The sequence below is a fragment of the Dendrobates tinctorius genome, unplaced genomic scaffold (assembly GCF_039654945.1).
Source record: "Dendrobates tinctorius isolate UK_male_01 unplaced genomic scaffold, ASM3965494v1 ptg000191l, whole genome shotgun sequence".
Classification (NCBI taxonomy): Eukaryota; Metazoa; Chordata; class Amphibia; order Anura; family Dendrobatidae; genus Dendrobates; species Dendrobates tinctorius.
The window spans coordinates 19,050,045-19,069,746 of record NW_027361858.1 but is presented as its reverse complement, the minus strand read 5'-3'; the positions used below and the strand labels follow the sequence as shown (position 1 = coordinate 19,069,746).

The 19,702-nt window shown below is 45.8% G+C and overlaps 1 protein-coding gene across 4 annotated transcripts in view; it reads right to left on the bottom strand.

The window, feature by feature from the left end:
- CNTLN (centlein) overlaps positions 1-19,702 on the bottom strand; it is a 494,856-nt gene that overhangs the window by 272,187 nt on the left and 202,967 nt on the right. The window lies entirely within an intron of this gene.

The window sequence follows — 19,702 nt, the reverse complement described above, 5'->3', positions numbered from 1 at the left end:
ACGCCTCATTTGGGGCAGCCAGGGACATAACCCTAGTAGTGTCCAGTAACACTTATTTATTTACTTACTTTGCATCCTATTGTTGCATTCTAATTTTCTGCACTGTGCACTTTATCATTTTAAGGAAATCATTGCTTAGTTATTACCCTTTATATGTGTACTTTATAACCAGTGTTTACTGTGCAGGTATTCACAGATTGTATATTTATGGATGCTATATAAATATTTTTTTTGGGGGATACTATCCATTTATTTTTGGTTCCAGTGTTTTGCTTGGTTTTTTTTTCTGCATGGTCTGAATACATCTCCAAAACACTTCTATTAAAAAAAAAAAAAATTACTTTAAGTGTATGTTTCAATAAAAATTAATTTTTTATACGCAATACTATGCTTGGAGGACTTTTTTTTCTGCTCTGCATAGGTGTTTGTTGAATCCTATAACTAAATAGTAGCTGTTTTCAGTCTAATCTCATTGGAGGCCAGAAAAGAATTGGAACAAAGCATGGAAAGGGTGAATTAATTTTAGGGGTACATACTATATTTTAGTCGTCTTTTAATTAATTAATTTTTTTTTTAGGAAAGCATGGTGACAAAAAAATGAAATTTTGTTTTTTTTGTCATTACCGCGTTAACCGATCGAGCTAATTAATTTAAGATTTTGATAGATAGGACCTTTACGAACACAGCAATATCACACATGCATATTTATTTTTTATTTCTTTACATTTAATGGGGTAAAAGGAAGCAGTGATTCAAATTCTTATATTTTTAATTTTATTTTTTACTTTTATTTTATCTTTTAGTCTCCCTAGGGAACGTGAACCTGAAATCATCAGATAACTTGTACTATATACTGCAATATCATGGTATAATAGTAAATACCGTATTTTTCAGACTATAAGATGCACTTTTTTCCTCCAAAAATGTGGAGGAAAATGGGGGGGTGCGTCTTATAGTCCATATGTACTGGCTCTGGCTATGGTGGGGAGGTGGGGGAGCAGTTTCAGTGGAGCAGCAGGTCACAGAGGCTGGAGCCAGCTGATGAGGCTAACTCCTGTGCCCGCTGCTAAAGAGAAATGAATATTCACTTCATTCCATGCCCATGGGAGTGAAAGGCAATGAATATTCATTTCTCTTCAATGGCATCCTGGTATGATTGGTCCCATCCTTTCCTTATCCTGGTATGACTGGTCGCACCCCCCATGGTAAGGCCCATCAGAAAACATTAAAATAACAAAACCATTACTGGGGTGCGTGAGTGGTCGTGCAGCTGCTGGGCTCCCGCCGGGTGCAACCGTATTGCGGCTAAAGCACCCTGCATCAGCGCTGTAAATCACCTACCGATGGATCCCAGGAGAAACCGAAACCCGGCGCAGCCTGGAGCGCCGTCAGTCAGCCCCACGACGGCCCTGGACGCCTTTCTCCTCCGAGATCAGGGCGCCACTGGAGTTCGAGCGCCATCTTGCCACATGGAGGAGGCGGATAGGGAGTGGGTGGAAGCCGCTGTCGGCACAATCCTGGGAACTGGTGAGAGGCCCCCAGGCCATGCAGATTGCTGGGACCTCGGGGGCTATGAGGGAAGCAGCACATGAGCATGAAGTCCCAGAGCTGCGCTCGCCTGCTGGATTATCACAGGTGCCAGTCTCTCCTGACCAGCACGCTGCTGTCGCTGGGAGATTACAGCAAGCAATGGGGAGGCAATATTTTTCCCCCTCTGCTGATCAGGTCCAAACCAATGAGACTGTTATACAGCTTCCTCACACAGTGTTACCTATGGAAGGGACTGATACTCAGGGGAAAAGAGGGGCCTCTGTCCATCATAACGATCCTCCTAAATTAACCCCTAGTGACACTTGCACAGAGGACGGGAGTGATTATTTAGTGAGGTCCTCTGATGAAGAGGGTGATCCCCCACGGTGACCATTTCCCCTCACAGTGGCTGAAGTACTCTCGTTTCCCATCAAAGGAGGAATTTAAAGCTTTAATATCAGAGGTCAAAGACGCACGCAGGTCAAAAATCGCATGTGTGCAACAGGATTTGCAGCTTTTGTCAGGCAGGATGGACTCTCTGAAAGGAGAGCATGAAGAAACCAGATCCTATTTGACTGATTTGCACCAGTCATCTACTATGCAGCAAAGAATGATCAGAGACCTGCAGGTTCAATTGGAGGACTTGGACAATAGAGGCAGGAGGTGTAATAGAGTGAGAGGAGTCCCAGAATGGAACGACCAGGAAAATGTTAAGCTAATCGTACAGGAAATCTTCACCTACATACTGGGTGACTCATCCCCCACCCCCTTTAAATTTGATCGGGCCCACCGTGCTTTACAACCTAAAGGTTCTTCACCTCTCCCAAGAGATATTATTTGCTGCCTACATGATTTCGAAATTAAACAGAGGATTATTGGGAAGGCAAGGTCCCTGAAGGAGATTATGTATCAGGACACGGTTATTCAATTATTCCCAGACTTGTCTAGAATAACTTTGCAAAAGAGTAGACTCCTCCGGCCTTTACTGACCATCCTGAAGGATTTTAAAATTCCCTATAGGTGGGGGTTCCCCTTTGCTTTAATGGTCAGAAGAGAGGGTGTCTTGATGACTCTATGCTCCCTTGAAGATCTGCTATCTTTCTGTGAGAAATTGGACCTCCAGGTCCCCAAGATTACAGATTTGGATACCCTTATCCCTGCGGGTCTGCCTCCACCTCCGGTTTGAAACTCAGAAAAGGAATATCTGAGTGGCAGGGGGAGGAAAAAGAGGAATAATGGGTCTTCACTGACTTTTTGGGCAGAACTTTTTACAATGTCTTCCACCTTTCTTTTTCTCTTCTAAGTACTGCAGATTTTGGTTTTGAAAGGTTGTTTAAGCTTCCTTTACAAGTAATAGCAGGTGCAGGGCCCATTTCTATATCATTTCACAAATATTCAGTAGCCGTACTTCTTTTTGCTCTCTTTAGGTGGGTAGCCTGCAAACTACTAGTAATGTGTGTCTGGGAGACCCCTGGTTAGTCCTATGACAAGGGATCGTTTTACTGTTGCTGTTTTTCCCTTGTGTGGTTTTGACGCTGAGCTGCATCTTCTCAAGAACTTCATCTGTGGCTGTGGTGCTCTTTTTGATATCAACCTTGTGGGTCAAGTGTCAACCTTGGGGGTCTGATATTTTCCACAAGGTCAGCCACAGACCAGGCTCCTCTTCCTGGGAAATATGGTGTTTTACTTTCTAATGTTATATGTAATTTCTTTTTTTGTTTTTTGGTGCCCTTGTCTTCTCCCCAACTATTGTTTCCTTCCCTTCCATTCACCCGTCTGCAGCTAGCGGATCTACAGAGGCAGTATACTCTGGAAGAGAGGGTCCACTGCAGTGACCCGAGGGAGGTGGGAACGATGTCAGCTTATGGAGGTCACATGTATGTAAGTACACTACACAACCCCAAACGACACGGTAATTTCATTAAATGTCAAGGGTCTTAAATCCTGTAGAAAAAGTAAGCTAGCCCTTAGGGAGCTGAAGTCGCATAAAGCAGATATCACCTTCATACAAGAGAATCACTACGATAAAACAGGCTCTTTTGGGTTTGCCTTTAACTCCTTTCCTGTATCTTACTCTGCTTTTTCCAATATTAAAAAGGGTGGAGTGACCATCTTACTTTAATCAGGTTTGATTCAAAAACTTCTACCGGCAGCTTTGCTGGTGGGGGGCGATTTTAATATCCCTTTCTCTGAACAGTTCGATAGACTCTCTATAAATAATAAGCCTTCACCGCAAAATCTGATTAGACTGGCGAGAGACTTTAGAAAATTAATTACGACTAACTCCTTGTCCGACTTGTGGAGAATAGATCACCCCACAAACAGGACCTTTTCCTTCTATTCTCCCCCTCATCACACCCATTCTAGAATTGATTTTTTCTTTTTTGCAAATATTCCGACCCTTAGGATGATGGAGAAGGTTGAGATGGGTCACATTACCTGGACTGATCATGCCACGGTGGTGTTAAATCTTAAATCCATTCGACCGATATCCAGAGTGTGTTACTAACGGTTGAATGAGTTTTTAATAAAGGATCTGACAATTCGGAAGACTCTACTGAACCATCTCAATTACTTTTTTCATCTGAGCAAGGGCTCAGTTTCTTCCCCTTCAGTTCTGTGGGAAGCTCATAAGGTTGTCATGAGGGGGGTACTGTATTAAGGAGGGTTCCAGATTAAAAAGAAATGCGAAGGCCGAATTTGATAAATTACCTTCTCAATTATCGAGAGAGGAGCGTAAGCTGGCGGCTTTCCCCTCAGTGAGGATTTTAAATAAGGTTGTGACGCCTAGGGTACCGTTACACTTAGCGATGCACCAGCAATCACGACAACGATATGGATAGCTGGTGCATCGCTAAGTGGTCGCTAGTGAGCTGCCACACAGGCAGATCTCACCAGCGACATAGCAGCGGTCGGGGGTTGCTACTTACCTGTCAGACGCAGCGATCCTGACGTCCGCCGCCCGCGTCCACGCTTCGCTCGTCGGCGCCACAGGAAGCCCAACGAGAAATGGTCCAGGACGTTCTCGCGCGATCAGCGATAATCAGCGGGGGAGCCGGTCGGAGGTAAGTATCACATGCAGCGATATCGCTAGCAATATCGCTGCTACGTCACGTTACAGCGATATTGCTAGCGATATCGCTGTGTGTAACGGGCCCTTTAGAAACAAATTAAAAGACCTCTCGCTGTGTAAAGTTGATAAACTTCTTATCTATACTAAACAAAAATACTAGCTCACACACTTCTGGACAGATTATTGAAAAGTAGGACCTTGAATTCTCACCCCCAAGCCTTGAGAGGTTTGGACGGCACGATTCATTACAACCCAACTGTAATTTCAGAATTATTCTAAAATTTTTATAGCAAACTACAATTTATAAGATTCTCCCTTCATAGCTAGGTCTGATGGAACTGAGACATTGCGTCATTTTCTATCAAACTTAAACCTCCCAGTCCTCCCCTCCTAGGCCTTATTGTCTCTTAAGTGTGCAACTCAGGAGGAGGTGGTAGACATTTTGAAGGACCTCCCTTTAGGTAAATCTCGGGGCCCTGATGGGCTAATGTATCTGTATTATAAAACCTTCGCAGAGGAGCTTTCTCCACATTTGGCCAATCTCTTTAATTCATTTCTGGAGGGTTCCCCTATGGCGGATACGCGTCACACTCTTATTTGCTTCTCTTTCCAAAACTAGATCAAACTATCGTCCAATAAATTCTGACTTAAAAATATTCACTCAATTATTGGCTAATAGATTGAACTGTTGGCTGCCCCATCTTATTAATAATGACCAGGTGGGTTTTGTCCCTAACCGGCAGGGGGTAGATAATACTAGAAGGGCAATAAATTTAACTGACGTTGCTAAGAAAACTACAGTCTCTTCAATTAAAAAATAGCTGAGCCCATATGGATGAACAAAAAATAGGACGTAAGGCAAAATATTATTAATAAAAAAAACCTTGATTATTAATAGGTTAGATAACACTGTGCACATAAAAAGGCACCAATATAAAACAAATACAAAATTCATAAATACATACATACAGTTTAGACCCACAGTAAAAAATTAATTTGTTTAGCCCCAGTTATGATATCAAAAGATCCAGAAATAAGCATGGAGCACAAAAATTAATAAAATAGAAAAGAACCAATAACATACCAGAACCTATGTAATATTTGTCAAAAAAATGTATAAGAAATAATAAATAATGGATAACAGCCAGTCAAAAAACAATAACAAAAGTGAAAAAAAGTGCAAAAAATGGGCAAAACGCTGCACCCTAATGGCACAGATGGGAATGAAATTCACTCATTATGTGAAAAACTGCTGAGTGCAAAGTGACATCCGCTTCAAACTGAAGAAAAAAATCATCCAATGTAATATAAAGTGCCAAAGTGCTATTTGCATTAAAATATCACAAAATTGTGAATGTGCCAAAAATAGATAAAATATTATTGTGCCCTATGCTCCTTTATTGAATGTTTAGGAAAAGATTTTACTATAACTGGTGTCAACCTGCATGTTATAAAGTGCTATAGTGCATTTGACTCATGTTGATAAAGGCCCATTCATGAATCACAAATCTGTAAAGAGAAGACCATATACAAAGAGGAGGCACGAGATCCAGAAAGTACAGAGTGACCAGGTCAAAGGGGGACTAAAGCTGCAATGATTACCTGAGCAGTGGGTCAAAAACGGCATTGAGTCAAATGCACTATAGCACTTTATAATTATTTTTTGACAAATATTACATAGGTTCTGGTAGGTTATTGGTTCTTTCATATTAATTAGCACTTAGCACTTTACATATGCACATTTTCTATTTTAATAATTTTTGTGCTCGATGCTAATTTCTGGATCTTTTTATATCATACTTGTGTGCTATACATTTAACTAGGGCTAAACAAATTAATTTTTTACCGTGGGTCAAAACTGTATGCATGTATGTATTTTTTTATTTGTGTTTTATATTTTCTTGGTTCCTTTTTGTGTGCACAGTGTTATCTAACCTATTAATAATAAAGGTTTTTTATTAATAATATTTTGCCTTACGTCCTATTTTTTGGTCATCCATACGGGCTCAGTTAGTTTTTTAATTGATACCAAATGGTCTGCCATTCACCCTCTTTCAGCAGAGTAATATTTTATTTAAGGGTAAATCACCTTATTTGATTTTATATACAGTTGTGGCCAAAAGTATTGACACCCCTGCAATTCTGTCGGATAATACTCAGTTTCTTCCTGAAAATGATTGCAACACAAATTCTTTGGTATTATTATCTTCATTTAATTTGTCTTAAATGAAAAAACACAAAAGAGAATGAAGCAAAAAGCAAAACATTTATCATTTCACACAAAACTCCAAAAATGGGCCAGACAAAAGTATTGGCACCCTCAGCCTAATACTTGGTTGCACAACCTTTAGCCAAAATAACTGCGACCAACCGCTTCCGATAACCATCAATGCGTTTCTTACAATGCTCTGCTGGAATTTTAGACCATTCTGCTTTGGCAAACTGCTCCAGGTCCCTGATATTTGAAGGGTGCCTTCTCCAAACTGCCATTTTTAGCTCTCTCCACAGGTGTTCTATGGGATTCAGGTCTGGACTCATTGCTGGTCATTGGGTCATTGTCCTGCTGGAAGACCTATGACCTCTGAGGGAGACCCAGCTTTCTCACACTGGGCTCTACATTATGCTGCAAAATTTGTTGGTAGTCTTCAGACTTCATAATGCCATGCACACGGTCAAGCAGTCCAGTGCCAGAGGCAGCAAAGCAACCCCCAAAACATCAGGGAACCTCCGCCATGTTTGACTGTAGGGACCGTGTTCTTTTCTTTGAATGCCTCTTTTTTTTCTCCTGTAAACGCTATGTTGATGCCTTTGCCCAAAAAGCTCTACTTTTGTCTCATCTGACCAGAGAACATTCTTCCAAAACGTTTTAGGCTTTTTCAGGTAAGTTTTGGCAAACTCCAGCCTGGCTTTTTTATGTCTTGGGGTAAAAGGAGGGGTCTTCATGGGTCTCCTACCATACAGTCCCTTTTCATTCAGACGCCGACGGATAGTGCGGGTTGACACTTTTGTACCCTCGGATGGCAGGGCAGCTTAAACTTGTTTGGATGTTAGTCGAGGTTCTTTATCCAACATCCGCAAAATCTTGCATTGAAATCTCTTGTCAATTTTTCTTTTCCGTCCACATCTAGGGAGGTTAGCCACAGTGCCATGGGCTTTAAACTTCTTGATGACACTGCGCACGGTAGACACAGGAACATTCAGGTCTTTGGAGATGGACTTGCAGCCTTGAGATTGATCATGCTTCCTCACAATTTGGTTTCTCAAGTCCTCAGACAGTTCTTTGGTCTTTCTTTTCTCCATGCTCAATGTGGTACACACAAGGACACAGGACAGAGGTTGAGTCAACTTTAATCCATGTCAACTGGCTGCAAGTGTGATTTAGTTATTGCCAACACCTGTTAGGTGCCACAGGTAAGTTACAGGTGTTGTTAATTACACAAATTAGAGAAGCATCACATGATTTTTCGAACAGTTCCAATACTTTTGTCCACCCTCTTTTTTATGTTTTGTGTGGAATTATATCCAATTTGGCTTTAGGACAATTCTTTTTGTGTTTTTTCATTTAAGACAAATTAAATGAAGATAATAATACCAAAGAATTTGTGTTTGCAATCATTTTCAGGAAGAAACTGAGTATTATCTGACAGAATTGCAGGGGTGTCAATACTTTTGGCCACAATTGTACATTGAATTAATATATTCTTTACTCTGCTGTGTTCACTAGTCTCTTCTATTAAGCCTAGGTGCAGAAAAGGCATTTGACCGTATTAACTGGACCACTGAAGGTTTTTGGCATGTCAGGCTCTTTTCTGACAGCTATTGGAGCATTGTACAGTTCCCCTTCGGCCTCTATTAGGCTTCCCTACAGCATTCCCCCCCCCCCCCCCCGTTCAAAATATCAAATGGGGCCCAACAAGGCTGCCCTTTATTGCTTCTATTGTATGTTTTACGTGTTTAGTGGCATTGATTAGGCAAAATACAAACATATCAGGAGTTTAGGTTCGGGACAAGATGTTTAACATCTCTTTACTTGCGGATGATATCCGTCTAACCCTAACCCTAACTAACCTTCATATCACACTCCCTAAACTGATGGAAGTTTTTAAAAAATACAGGGAATTATCTGGGTATAAGTTGAACACCTCAAAAACAGAGGCTCTCCCATTAAATGTCCCTCCTGAAGTACTGGATCATTTAAAACTTAACTTTAAATTTAGATGGAAATCTGAGTCAATTAAATATCTGGGAGTTAATCTATCTTTTTATTATCTTTTGAGACGTTACCAGTCATGGTGCCCATGAGTAAGCTTAAATTTCTCCAGGCTGCCATGATGAGGATCATTTGGCAAGATAGACGTCATCGCATCTCTAAACGTGTCCTCGTTGATCTAAAATCACAGGGAGGTCTATCGGTCCCTGATGTTATTAAATATAATTGGGCCGCTCATCTTTGTAGAATTCCCTCATGGGCTTCGTTTCAGGCATTTAACGAATGGACAGAAATAGAGAAATTGTGGAAGGCACCTATTCATCCGAACTCTCTACTATGGTTAAACAGGACCATTGCTATCCCGGAGCCTTTATTGGGCCCTATTAGGTTCACGAGGGAGGTCTGGCTCTCCTGTGTAAGGAAGTTTGGTTTAGACTCTCCTAACTCGCCAATGATTTCATTCATATTTCAACCCTTGTTGCCAAGCAGTCTGGATCATGCAATGCCCCACTCTTGGTCCTCTGCGGGTTTGTTTAGGTTTGTGGATTTGGTTATCGGGGGCACACTGAAGCTTCTTTCGATTGACAATATTAAATCCAAGTTTCCTATTGCTAATAAAGAATTGTATCAGTATTTACAGGTTAAACACTTTGCTTTTTCTCTTTCTGGCTCTTCTGGAGTCTCTCTACCGACTGACTTTGAGAGGATTTGAAAGAGAGGGTCGTTGACCAGTAGTTTATTATCAGAAATATATAAAATTCTGTGTTCTCCCCAAGAGGGCCGACAACTAAAACATTCCTATATGTGTAAATGGGAGTCTATTCTGGGAAAGGAGCTTCACCCCAATGCTGACATACTATCTGGGAAAAAGCAACAAAGTCCTCTATTTGTACCCTTTACAAGGAAAATCAGTATAAGATACTAATGTTCTGGTATCATACTCCTGACCTCCTTCACAGATTAAATCCGTTGATACCAAACGTGTGTTGGCGTTGCAGCTCTGATGTGGGGACACTGTACCATATCTTTTGGGTGTGTACGGTGATTGAGGGTTTCTGGAAGGAGGTTAGTTTGTTGAACTCTCAGGTTCGTTATGCTGAAGTGGGGTTGGATCCAGCCATATATTTGTTAAATCTTACTCCTAAAGGGATGGGGAAAAAGTCAGCTAAAATGTTACTACACATTCTTACAGCGGCTAAGTGCCTGATAACTCTTAACTGGAAGCAGATCTCCCCGCCTTCGCACTTACATTTATTATATAGAGTTAATGACATCCGAAGGATGGAATACATGATGGAGATCCTGAATGCGAGAGTGGAAAGTTTTGACTCGCTTTAGGCCCCATGGGACTACTTTTGGGCTCAGAGAATTGGATAGGCCATTCCTTGTTTGTTTGGTTCCCTCCTGTCTCGCAATCTATGCTCCGCCATTTCCCTTATCCTTGTGTGGTGTGTGTCCTGTCTCTGTGTCTGTTTTAGTGGGGAGAAGCACTGGACCGCGGGTACCTGCACTGTGCCTGGTCCGGAACTGCTGAGGCTGCATCCCTTGTTGTCCAGGTAAGGCTTAAAAGCCCGGAAAGAACCCCTGACAAGGCAGCAGGGGGCATGCCCAAAGAAAAGCACGCAAGGAAGCAGTCAGTTTTGGCGCCGGCAGATAGCAAGCAGCAGACTGAGGAGTGTGCTCCGTCCATTGAGCACCCGCGCTGCGTCGCTCTGCGCCTGCCGGTCCATGCCATCACCCGATTGTCCAGGAAGTACCTAACAGTTGGGTGTCCTGCCTTCACCTGACTGGGAGCTGCCATGTGCTCCTCAGCTGTGTCTCGCGACAGGCACCAGATAGACTTTTTGGCATGACCAATCAATCCTCGTGGACCACCCTACGCCGGATTCGGGAAGTACTGCTGCCCTGTTTGCCTTGGCCACACCAACCCTTGGATTCTGGGCTCAGCGTAAGGTACCGGAGACTGACCGCTACCGCCAGAAGGAGGACTGTTGCGTGAAAGATCCCGCTGGAACCACACCACGTCATCTGCTGCTGGCGCCATCGTCTCCAGAGCTACAGCTAATGACTGAAAGGCCTTTGATACGATAAGTGATTTCAGGAACTGCCACTATTACCTTTACTGCTCACTTTTGTTGCTTATTATCTGCCACTGAACTGTTCAACCTCCCTTTAACTGTTTATCTCCCTGCGATGAGTTTAACCTGTTATATTAAATCAGTTCAACTTGTTAACCATTGCGCTGCCTCTCTTGCGTCACTGCATCTTGCAACCTGCTTACATATTCATAAAGTAAAAAAAAAACAAAAACATTACATTTACCTTCCCTGCGCGCCCTCGCAGCATGCTGCTCCGATGCTAGCAACTGCTTAATACTTGTAAGCAGCTGACGGAATGATGAATGCTCTGCATGCCGGGACTGTGTGCGCAGAGAGCATTAATTGTTCTCCAGCGAGCACAGTGTCAGCTGGAGTCTTCATGCTGCTGTCGGCGGTCATGTGTGCCGAAACTTAAGAGAAATGAATATTCATGAGGGTGATCATTCCAGCCAGGATAGGGTTAAGGGGGGGGCTATTCCTACCAGGATAGGGATGAGGGGGACCATTCCTACCGGAACAGGGACGAGGGGGACCATTCCTAACAGGATAGGGATAAGGGGTTAATGAATACCAGTCTAGGGATGAGGATGCATTCATAATAGGATGGGGATGAGGGAGCCATGCATACCAGGGTAGGGATGGGGGGGCATGCATACCAGGGAAAGGATGGGGGGGCATGCATACCAGGGTAGGGATGGGGGGGCATGCATACCAGGGTAGGGATGGGGGGGCATGCGTACCAGGTTAAGGATGGGGGGCATGCATACCAGGGTAGGGATGGGGGGCATGCATACCAGGGTAGGGATGGGGGGCCATGCATACCAGCGTAGGGATGAGGGGGGCCATGCATACCAGCGTAGGGATGGTGGGGCCATGCATACCAGGGTAGGGATGAGGGAGTGCCATGCATTCCAGGGTAGGGATGAGGGGGGGCATGCATACCAGGGTAGGGATGAGGGGGCCATTTGTATCAGGATGGGGATGAGGCGACCATATATACCAAGATAGGGGATATTAAGTACAGAATTGACCACATTTTTTGTTTCAATTTTTTTCCCCTAATTTCCACCTCTAATCCTAGGTGCATCTTATGGTCCGGTGCAACTTATAGTCCGAAAACAGGGATTTTTGTGATAACTCACCGTAAAATCATTTTCTCCGAGACGTTCATTGGGGGACACAGATACTGTGGGTGTATGCTTCTGCCGCTAGGAGGCTGACACTAAGTGAAAAAAAGAGGTTAGCTCCTCCTCCGCCGTATACACCCTCGCCCCTATTGCGGGCGGAACTCAGTTTGGTGCCAAAGCAGTAGGAAGACAACAAAATCAGCCTTAATACAGGTACAACATGTACAAAACACCACCATTATATCAAATTAGTAAATGCATATAAATTTAAACAAAACAAGAGCCAACTGGCTAATAGGGTGGGTGCTGTGTCCCCCAATGAGCGTCTCGGAGAAAAGGATTTTACGGTGAGCTATCACAAAAATCTCTGATTCTCCTTCACCTCATTGGGGGACACAGATACTGTGGGACGCCCTAAAGCAGTCCCCGGGTGGGAGATTGACTCACCAATCCAAGCTACATGCACCTCTTGTTAAAAGGTGCACCACCGCTGCTTGGGGAATCCTTCTACCCAGGCTCGCATCCGCCAAGGCCTGAGCATGAATATTATAATGTTTGGCAAATGTGTGCCGGCTGGACCAGGTTGCTGCCTTGCAAACTTCTTCCGTTGAAGCCTGGCGCCGAAGTGCCCAAGAGGCGCCCACTGCCCGAATAGTCAAACGAATCCATCTGGCTATGGTCGATTTTGAGGCAGCGAGTCCCTTCCTGCGCCCTTCGGGGAGCACGAACAGCGTGTTCATTTGACGAAAGGGTGCCGTCCTCGACACGTACCTCCGGAGGGCTCTTACCAGGTCTAACGTTTGAAGAACCTCTTCCAAACGGTGCACCGGTGTTGGACAAAATGAAGGCAAGACAACATCTTCATTAATGTGAAAAGAGGCCAAGACTTTCGGCAGAAAAGGAGGGGCTGGTCTGAGCACCACCTTATCCTTATGTAAAGTGAGGAATGGGGCTTGGCAAGATAGGGCTGCCAGTTCTGAAACCCACCTGGTAGAAGTGATGGCCACTAGGAACACCACTTTCCAGGAAAGGTACCTCAAGGACATATCCTGAAGCGGTTCAAATGGAGCTTCATGCAGAACACTTAGGACCAGGTTAAGGTCCCAAGTGTCCATAGGCGCCTTATAGGGAGGTACCAAGTGGGAGACTCCCTGGATCAAAGTCTTCACCTGCAGATTGGTAGCAATTCTGTGCTGGAACAGGACGGATAAGGCCAATATTTGTCTCCTGAGGGAACTTGGGGCTAAGCCCGAGTCTAGGCCCGACTGGAGAAAAGTCAAGATGTTGGGGATCGAGAATCTCAGCTGAGAAACACCGCTGCATCGACAACAAGCAAAGAACACCTTCCAGGTGTGGTGGTAAATTCGTGCTGAAGCAGGCTTCCGGGCGCTAATCATTGTAGCGACCACCTTGCTCCCAAACCCTACCTGGGTTAGAATCCAAGATTCAACGGCCATGCCGTCAAACACATGGCCCCTGAGTTCGGGTGGCAAATCGGCCTTTGAGAAAGTAGATCTGGGTGCTCTGGCAGGTGCCAATGAACGTCGGCGAGCCGCCACGCTCAATGGGGCCAGTCCCCTTGGAAGTAGTGGCAGCGGGGGAAATAGATATGGGAGGCGAAACTGGTTCCATGGTTCGCATGCCCGTATTGAAGGGTCTTTGACCAAGAGGTCGTCCAGATAAGGCAAGACGACTATGCCTCGAGAATGCAGTATGGCCATGACAACTGCCATAACCTTTGTGAACACTCTGGGGCCGTGGCTAGCCCGAAGGGTAGTGCTACAAACTGAAAATTTTGATCGCTGATGGCGAAGCGTAGAAACCTCTGATGAGGAGGAAAAATGGGAAAATGCAGATATGCGTCCTGGATATCTATTGAGGCCAAGTATTCTCCCTGCTCCATGGCCAATATGACTGACCGGAGAGACTCCATCCGGAAATGTCTGATCCTGATGAATTTGTTTAGAAGCTTCAGGTCCAAAACAGGCCTGACAGACCCGTCCTTTTTGGGAACCGCAAAAAGGTTGGAATAGAACACCTGATTTTTTTCATGTTCCGGCACTGGAACAATGACTCCGTTGTACTGGAGCGATTTGATGGCTCCCAATAGAGCCTTTGCCTGGGCATCCACTCTGGGAAGCCGGCAAAGAAAAAACCGTCTTGGCGGGTATCTGACAAATTCTACTTTGTAACCTGAGGCCACCAATTCCTTTACCCATGCGTCGTGAGCGACATTGGCCCAGATGTGGAAAGCGAGAGTAGCCGGCCGCCCACCTTGCCGGTGTCGTCTGGTAAAGGCCTCGAGTCATTTGGCCGACGATCTTTGGGATCTGGGTCCCCTCGATCTGGGCTGCTGAGCACACTATCTCCCCAATGGGTTGGCTCTATATGAGACCTGCCGCTCCCTTATCCTGGTTGGGGCGGCCTGACGCGGCGGAATTGGCCGCTGTAGTCCACCCGGAGTTGCGAAAAGGCCCGAAAACGTGCCTGAAATGGGTGACGAAAAAGCGGATTGACCCTTTGTTGAGGGAGAAACCCGCTCCCTCCTCCTGTGGAGTCGGAGATAAGTTGATCCAACTTCTCCCCAAATAGGCGGCCGCACTGATAAGGCAGGGAAGTCAAGGACTTCTTAGAAGTAGAATCGGCTCTTCTGATCGAAATTGCATTAGCGGCAGCAAGTGCCGAGCAATTGGCCGCATCCAAGGACGCATTGATTATATAGTCTCCGGGCATCGCCATCTGACCTGCGACCTCTGAAATCTCTGCAGGTAGATCCTGCTACTGCGCGACCTTGTTTAATGTTTCTGACCATGATATCATAGCCTTGGCTACCCAAGTTGCTGCGAACGAGGGAGCGAGTGCTGACCCTGACGCCTCATATACTGAGTGAGCTAAGCTCTGTATAAGGCGATCCGTGGGATCCTTAATCGAGGAAACACCAGGGATGGATAGCAGGGTCTTAGTGGCTAGGCGCGAAACCGGAGGATCCACCATTGGGGATTCCATCCATCTTTTACGGAGGTCCGGAGCAAACGGACACCTTGTTTTGAGTGCCTTTTGACCCGAGAAAAACGCCTTTCTGGACGTTCTCTGTGCCGCTGCACTATGTCCTCAAACTCTAGGTGAGAGGAAAAAATTCTGTGCGGGCGCTTCACTCGCTTAAATGCCACTTTATGCCCTGTAGCCGTGCGGGATCATCTTCAATCCCCAGGGTCTGATTGACGGCTTCTATGAGGCTGTCCACTGTTTCACGTGACCCTGGAATGTCCAGGTCAAGGGGCTCGTCTGGGTCGCAATCTGAGGTCTGCTCGCTATCAACCAATGGTGACGGGGAGCGAGAAGCAGAAATTACGGATGCCAAGGCACCGGATGGACTGGGAGACACCGTGTGGATTCGTTTCCTCTGGGTCTGCCTGGAGTGAGAGCGGCCCCTGCAGGCCGGAGGCTTTTGTGAGGTGGAGGTTCCCTCTAAAGCCGGCGAGCCATCATCCCTGCCCCTATCTGGGGCTTGAAGAGACTCTATTGCTCTCGTAAGCGACGCCATGGACTGTGACAGTGATCGGGCCCCACTACGGGGGATTTGACATATTGGTCGCGGTCGCAGGGTAGGGCTCCTGGGCGCGCTCGGATTTGCAGGCTTCGCATAATTGCGTGCTCTGCGCCCGCGGAAACGCAGCCCGACAAGATAAGCATGCAGCGTAAAAGAACGTGTGCGTCTTTGCCTTTTCGGACATACTGTATCTGTCCGCTGCTGGGGATGTGGGGAGGGGGTATCACCTCGTTTTCCCTGTAGCGTGGCCCCTCGGGCAGCACTTACCCCAGCCTTGTGCCCCCCCATCCTGGCTGCTTCTTCAAATCGCACGCCACCAGCTGTGGGAGTGACCAGCATGTAAAACCGCACTAGGGGCTGTGCTTCCGTTCTGCGGCCTAACGGCGCTCCGAAGCTCGGGCCTAAATTTCTTTGCCGCCGCCCAGTGCGGGGCGGGCCGCCGGAAGTGACGTGCGGCTCCAGGGGCGGGACTTCCGGCCATGGCCTAGCTCCGGCTGCAGCCGCGGCCTCAATTTTTCCCCTACCCGACCGAGAGGGGGGGGCGCGGTACACAAAAAACATGGTGCCACTAACTGCGTGGCGCCACCTGACGGATCCAGCTACCCTCATCCTTGCATGGCCGGTGGCTTCTGCCGGCTGGGGGCTCCAGCCCTGAGATCTTCGCAGGAGCCTTCCCAGACCGTCTCCTCACCGATGACCCTCTTCAGCCTGAGTGCAGGTATGTGAGGGGGCCTTGATAACATAGGATGGTGCAGGCACCTTAGCTCCATCTAACCCCTTCAGTGGGTGAGGAGAGGGACCGTCCGCCACCTTGCAGCACCACAGTCTAAACATTGGTGGAGCAGTGGGGGCCGCACGGACTAGACTTGTGCCTCTGTACAGCCCATGGTTTCAATACCTAGGAGTGGACAGGGCTAAGTCCGGCGTCATGTCCCACGTCGCGGGAGAGGATACGTGGAGGGACACTCGCACGTGCTCGCCCGTTGATGGTTTGGGGAAATCGGACCCTTTCAATTGGATCCGTTGCCCCTGTCTTATCTTCATAGAGAGGAAGAAAAAAAATAAGTCTGGGGAAAACGGCCCAGATATGTCCCACGGTGCGTGAGAGGGGAGGCGATACTCAACACGTGCTCGCCCGTTGATGGTTTGGGGAGATTGGACCCTTTCAATAGGGTCCATCGCCCCTGTCTCATATTCATAGAACAAAAGAGTGAAAAAGAAAAGAAAAAGTCTGGAGCAAACCAGACGTGTGTGCCTCCAAAGGACACGAAGCATAAAACTGATTTCCGCCCGCAATAGGGGTGAGGGTGTATACGGCGGCGGAGGAGCTAACCTCTTTTTTTCACTTAGTGTCAGCCTCCTAGCGGCAGAAGCATACACCCACAGTATCTGTGTCCCCCAATGAGGCGAAGGAGAAAATACGGTATCTTGGTTGAGTTTCAGAGGAGCACCAAAATTGCAATGTGAGGAATTCAGTAGGCCCTTGGCTGTGATAGTAATTTATAGGTGCACTGCAATCACATCGTGGCTGGTTGCAATTGGAGCTGGGAACATGCACCGGTTGTGATGGCAGGTACAGTGGATAAAATAAGTAATTGATACACAACCAATTCTGCAATTTCCCTGCAAAGAATGGAGAGAACTGTAATTTTTGTCGTAGGTACACTTCAACTGTGAGAGACAGAATCTAAAAATATAAAACAGAAAATCACATCATTTTTAAATAATTAGATTGCATTTTGCTGAATGAAATAAGTATTTGATCACCTACCAACCAAGCAAGAATTATGGCTGATATGTCACAGACCTGCTAGTTTTTCTTTAAGAGGCCATCCTACTCTGAACTAATTACCTGTATTAACTGCACCTGTTTGAACATATTACCTGTATAAAAGACACCTGTTTACATAATATAACTCCAATCTCTCCACCATGGCCAAAATCAAAGAGCTGTCTAAGGAGACCAGTGGCCACCAGGATGGTATACATTACAGAACAATAGGCAAGCAGCTTGATGAAAAGGCAACAACTTATTACAAAATGGAAAAAAATCAAGATGACTGTCAATCATTCTCGGTCTGGGGCTCCATGCAAGATCTCGACTCATGGGGTAAGCATGATTCTGAGAAAGGTCAGGAATCAGCCCAGAACTACACATGAGGACCTGGACAATGACCTGAAGAGAGCTGGGACCAGTCTCAAACTTTACTATTAGCAACACACTAAGCTACTGTAGATTAAAAACCAGCAGGGCTCGCAGGTAGCCCTGCTCATGCCAGAATATGTCCAGGCCTGTATGAAGTTCCCCAATGACCATCTGGAAGTTCCAAAGGAAACATGGGAAAAGGTCATGTGGTAGATGAGACCAAAATAGAACTTATTGGTGTCAACTCCATTCGCTGTGTTTGGAGGAAGAAGAAGGACGAGTACAACTCCAAGAACACCGACCCAACCATGAAGCATGGTGGGGGAAACATAATCCTTTTGGATGTGTTTTTCAGCAAGGGGGACAGGACAACTGCAACATATTGAAGGGAGGGTAGATTGTGTCATGTATCGCAAGATTTTGGCCAACAATTTCCTTCCCTCAGTAAGAGCATTGAAGATGGGTTGTGGTTGGCATTTCCATCATGAAAATTTCCCAAAACACACAGCCAGGGCAACAAAGGAGTGGCTCTGTAATAAGCATTTCAAGGTAGAGTGGCTTAACCAGTCTCCAGACCTGAACCCAATAGAAAATCTTTGGTGGAGCTGAAACACAATGTTGCCCAGCAATAGCCCCGAAGCCTGAAAGATCCAAAGGAGATGTGTATGGAGGAGTGGGTAAAAATCCCTGCTGCATTGTGTTCAAACTTGGTCAAGAACTACAGGAAACATCTGACCTCTGTAATTGCAAACAAAGGTTTCTGTACCAAATATTAAATTCAGCTTTTCTATGGTATCAAATACTTTTTTCATGCAATAAAATGCAAATTAATCATGTCAAAATCATACAATGTGATTTTTTGAATGTTTTTATTATTTATAGAATATCTGTCTCTCACAATTGAAGTACACCTACGATAAAAATTACAGATATTACTTACCGTAATTTTCAGATTATAAGACGCACTTTTTTCCCCAAAATTTGAGGGGAAAATGGTGGTGCGTCTTATAATGTGGATATATCTTACCGGCCGCGGTGGAGCAGGGTCCCAGAATCGCAGCTGGAGGAGGAAAGCGTGGCACTTTACTGCAGGCCACAGGCTGGGGATGAGGGGGTGCGCCATTGCAGGTGAAAATGGCTGCAGTGCTCTGTGGTGTGCCGGCATTTTGTGAAAGCCAAGAGTACCCCGCATATCCATTACTGCGATGTGGTGGCCTCTGGGAAAATTGAGAACTCAGATGCTCAGCTGGAGTACTCGGCAATGAGATCCCGTCTGGATATCTTGGGAGATGAGATCTCAATCTGAGCATGCGCTGCCCCGGTGGCCATTTTCCTGGAGGCCACCACATCACAGTAATGGATGGAGGGGCGCCCCGCACCACAGAGCACCACAGTGGCGCATATCGGAAAACCCCTTCATCCCAACCTGCGGACTGCAGCAACCCGCCACTCTTGCCTCCTTCAGCAGCAACCCTGGGAACCCACTTCACTGCAGCCACCACCTTCGGTAATCAATAAGATGTATGGATTATAAGAGGCACCACCATTTTATTAAAAAATGTTTTTTTTCTCCTCAAAATTTTGGGTGCGTCTTAGGCTGTGTGCCCACGTAGCGTTTTTTTAAGCGTTTTTGATGAACACTTAAAAGAAGCATCCCATTCATTTAAATGCATTTTGGCCTTTTTGTGCCAATGGATGCGTTTTTTACCGCTAAGGAAACGCTTAGCGGTAAAAAACGCAGCATGTTCATTAATTTCTGCTTAGGTCCGCGTTTTTGGCTATTTCTTATAGTCCAAAAGACGCGCGGAAAAAAACGCATCAAAAACGCACGTTTTTTCCGCAAAAAAACGCGCAAAAATCGCGGAAAAACGCGCGTTTTCTGGGAAGGAGAACCCGTTTCCTGAGCGTTTAATAAACGCTACGTGGGCACATAGCCTTATAATCAGGTGCGCCTTATAATCCACAAA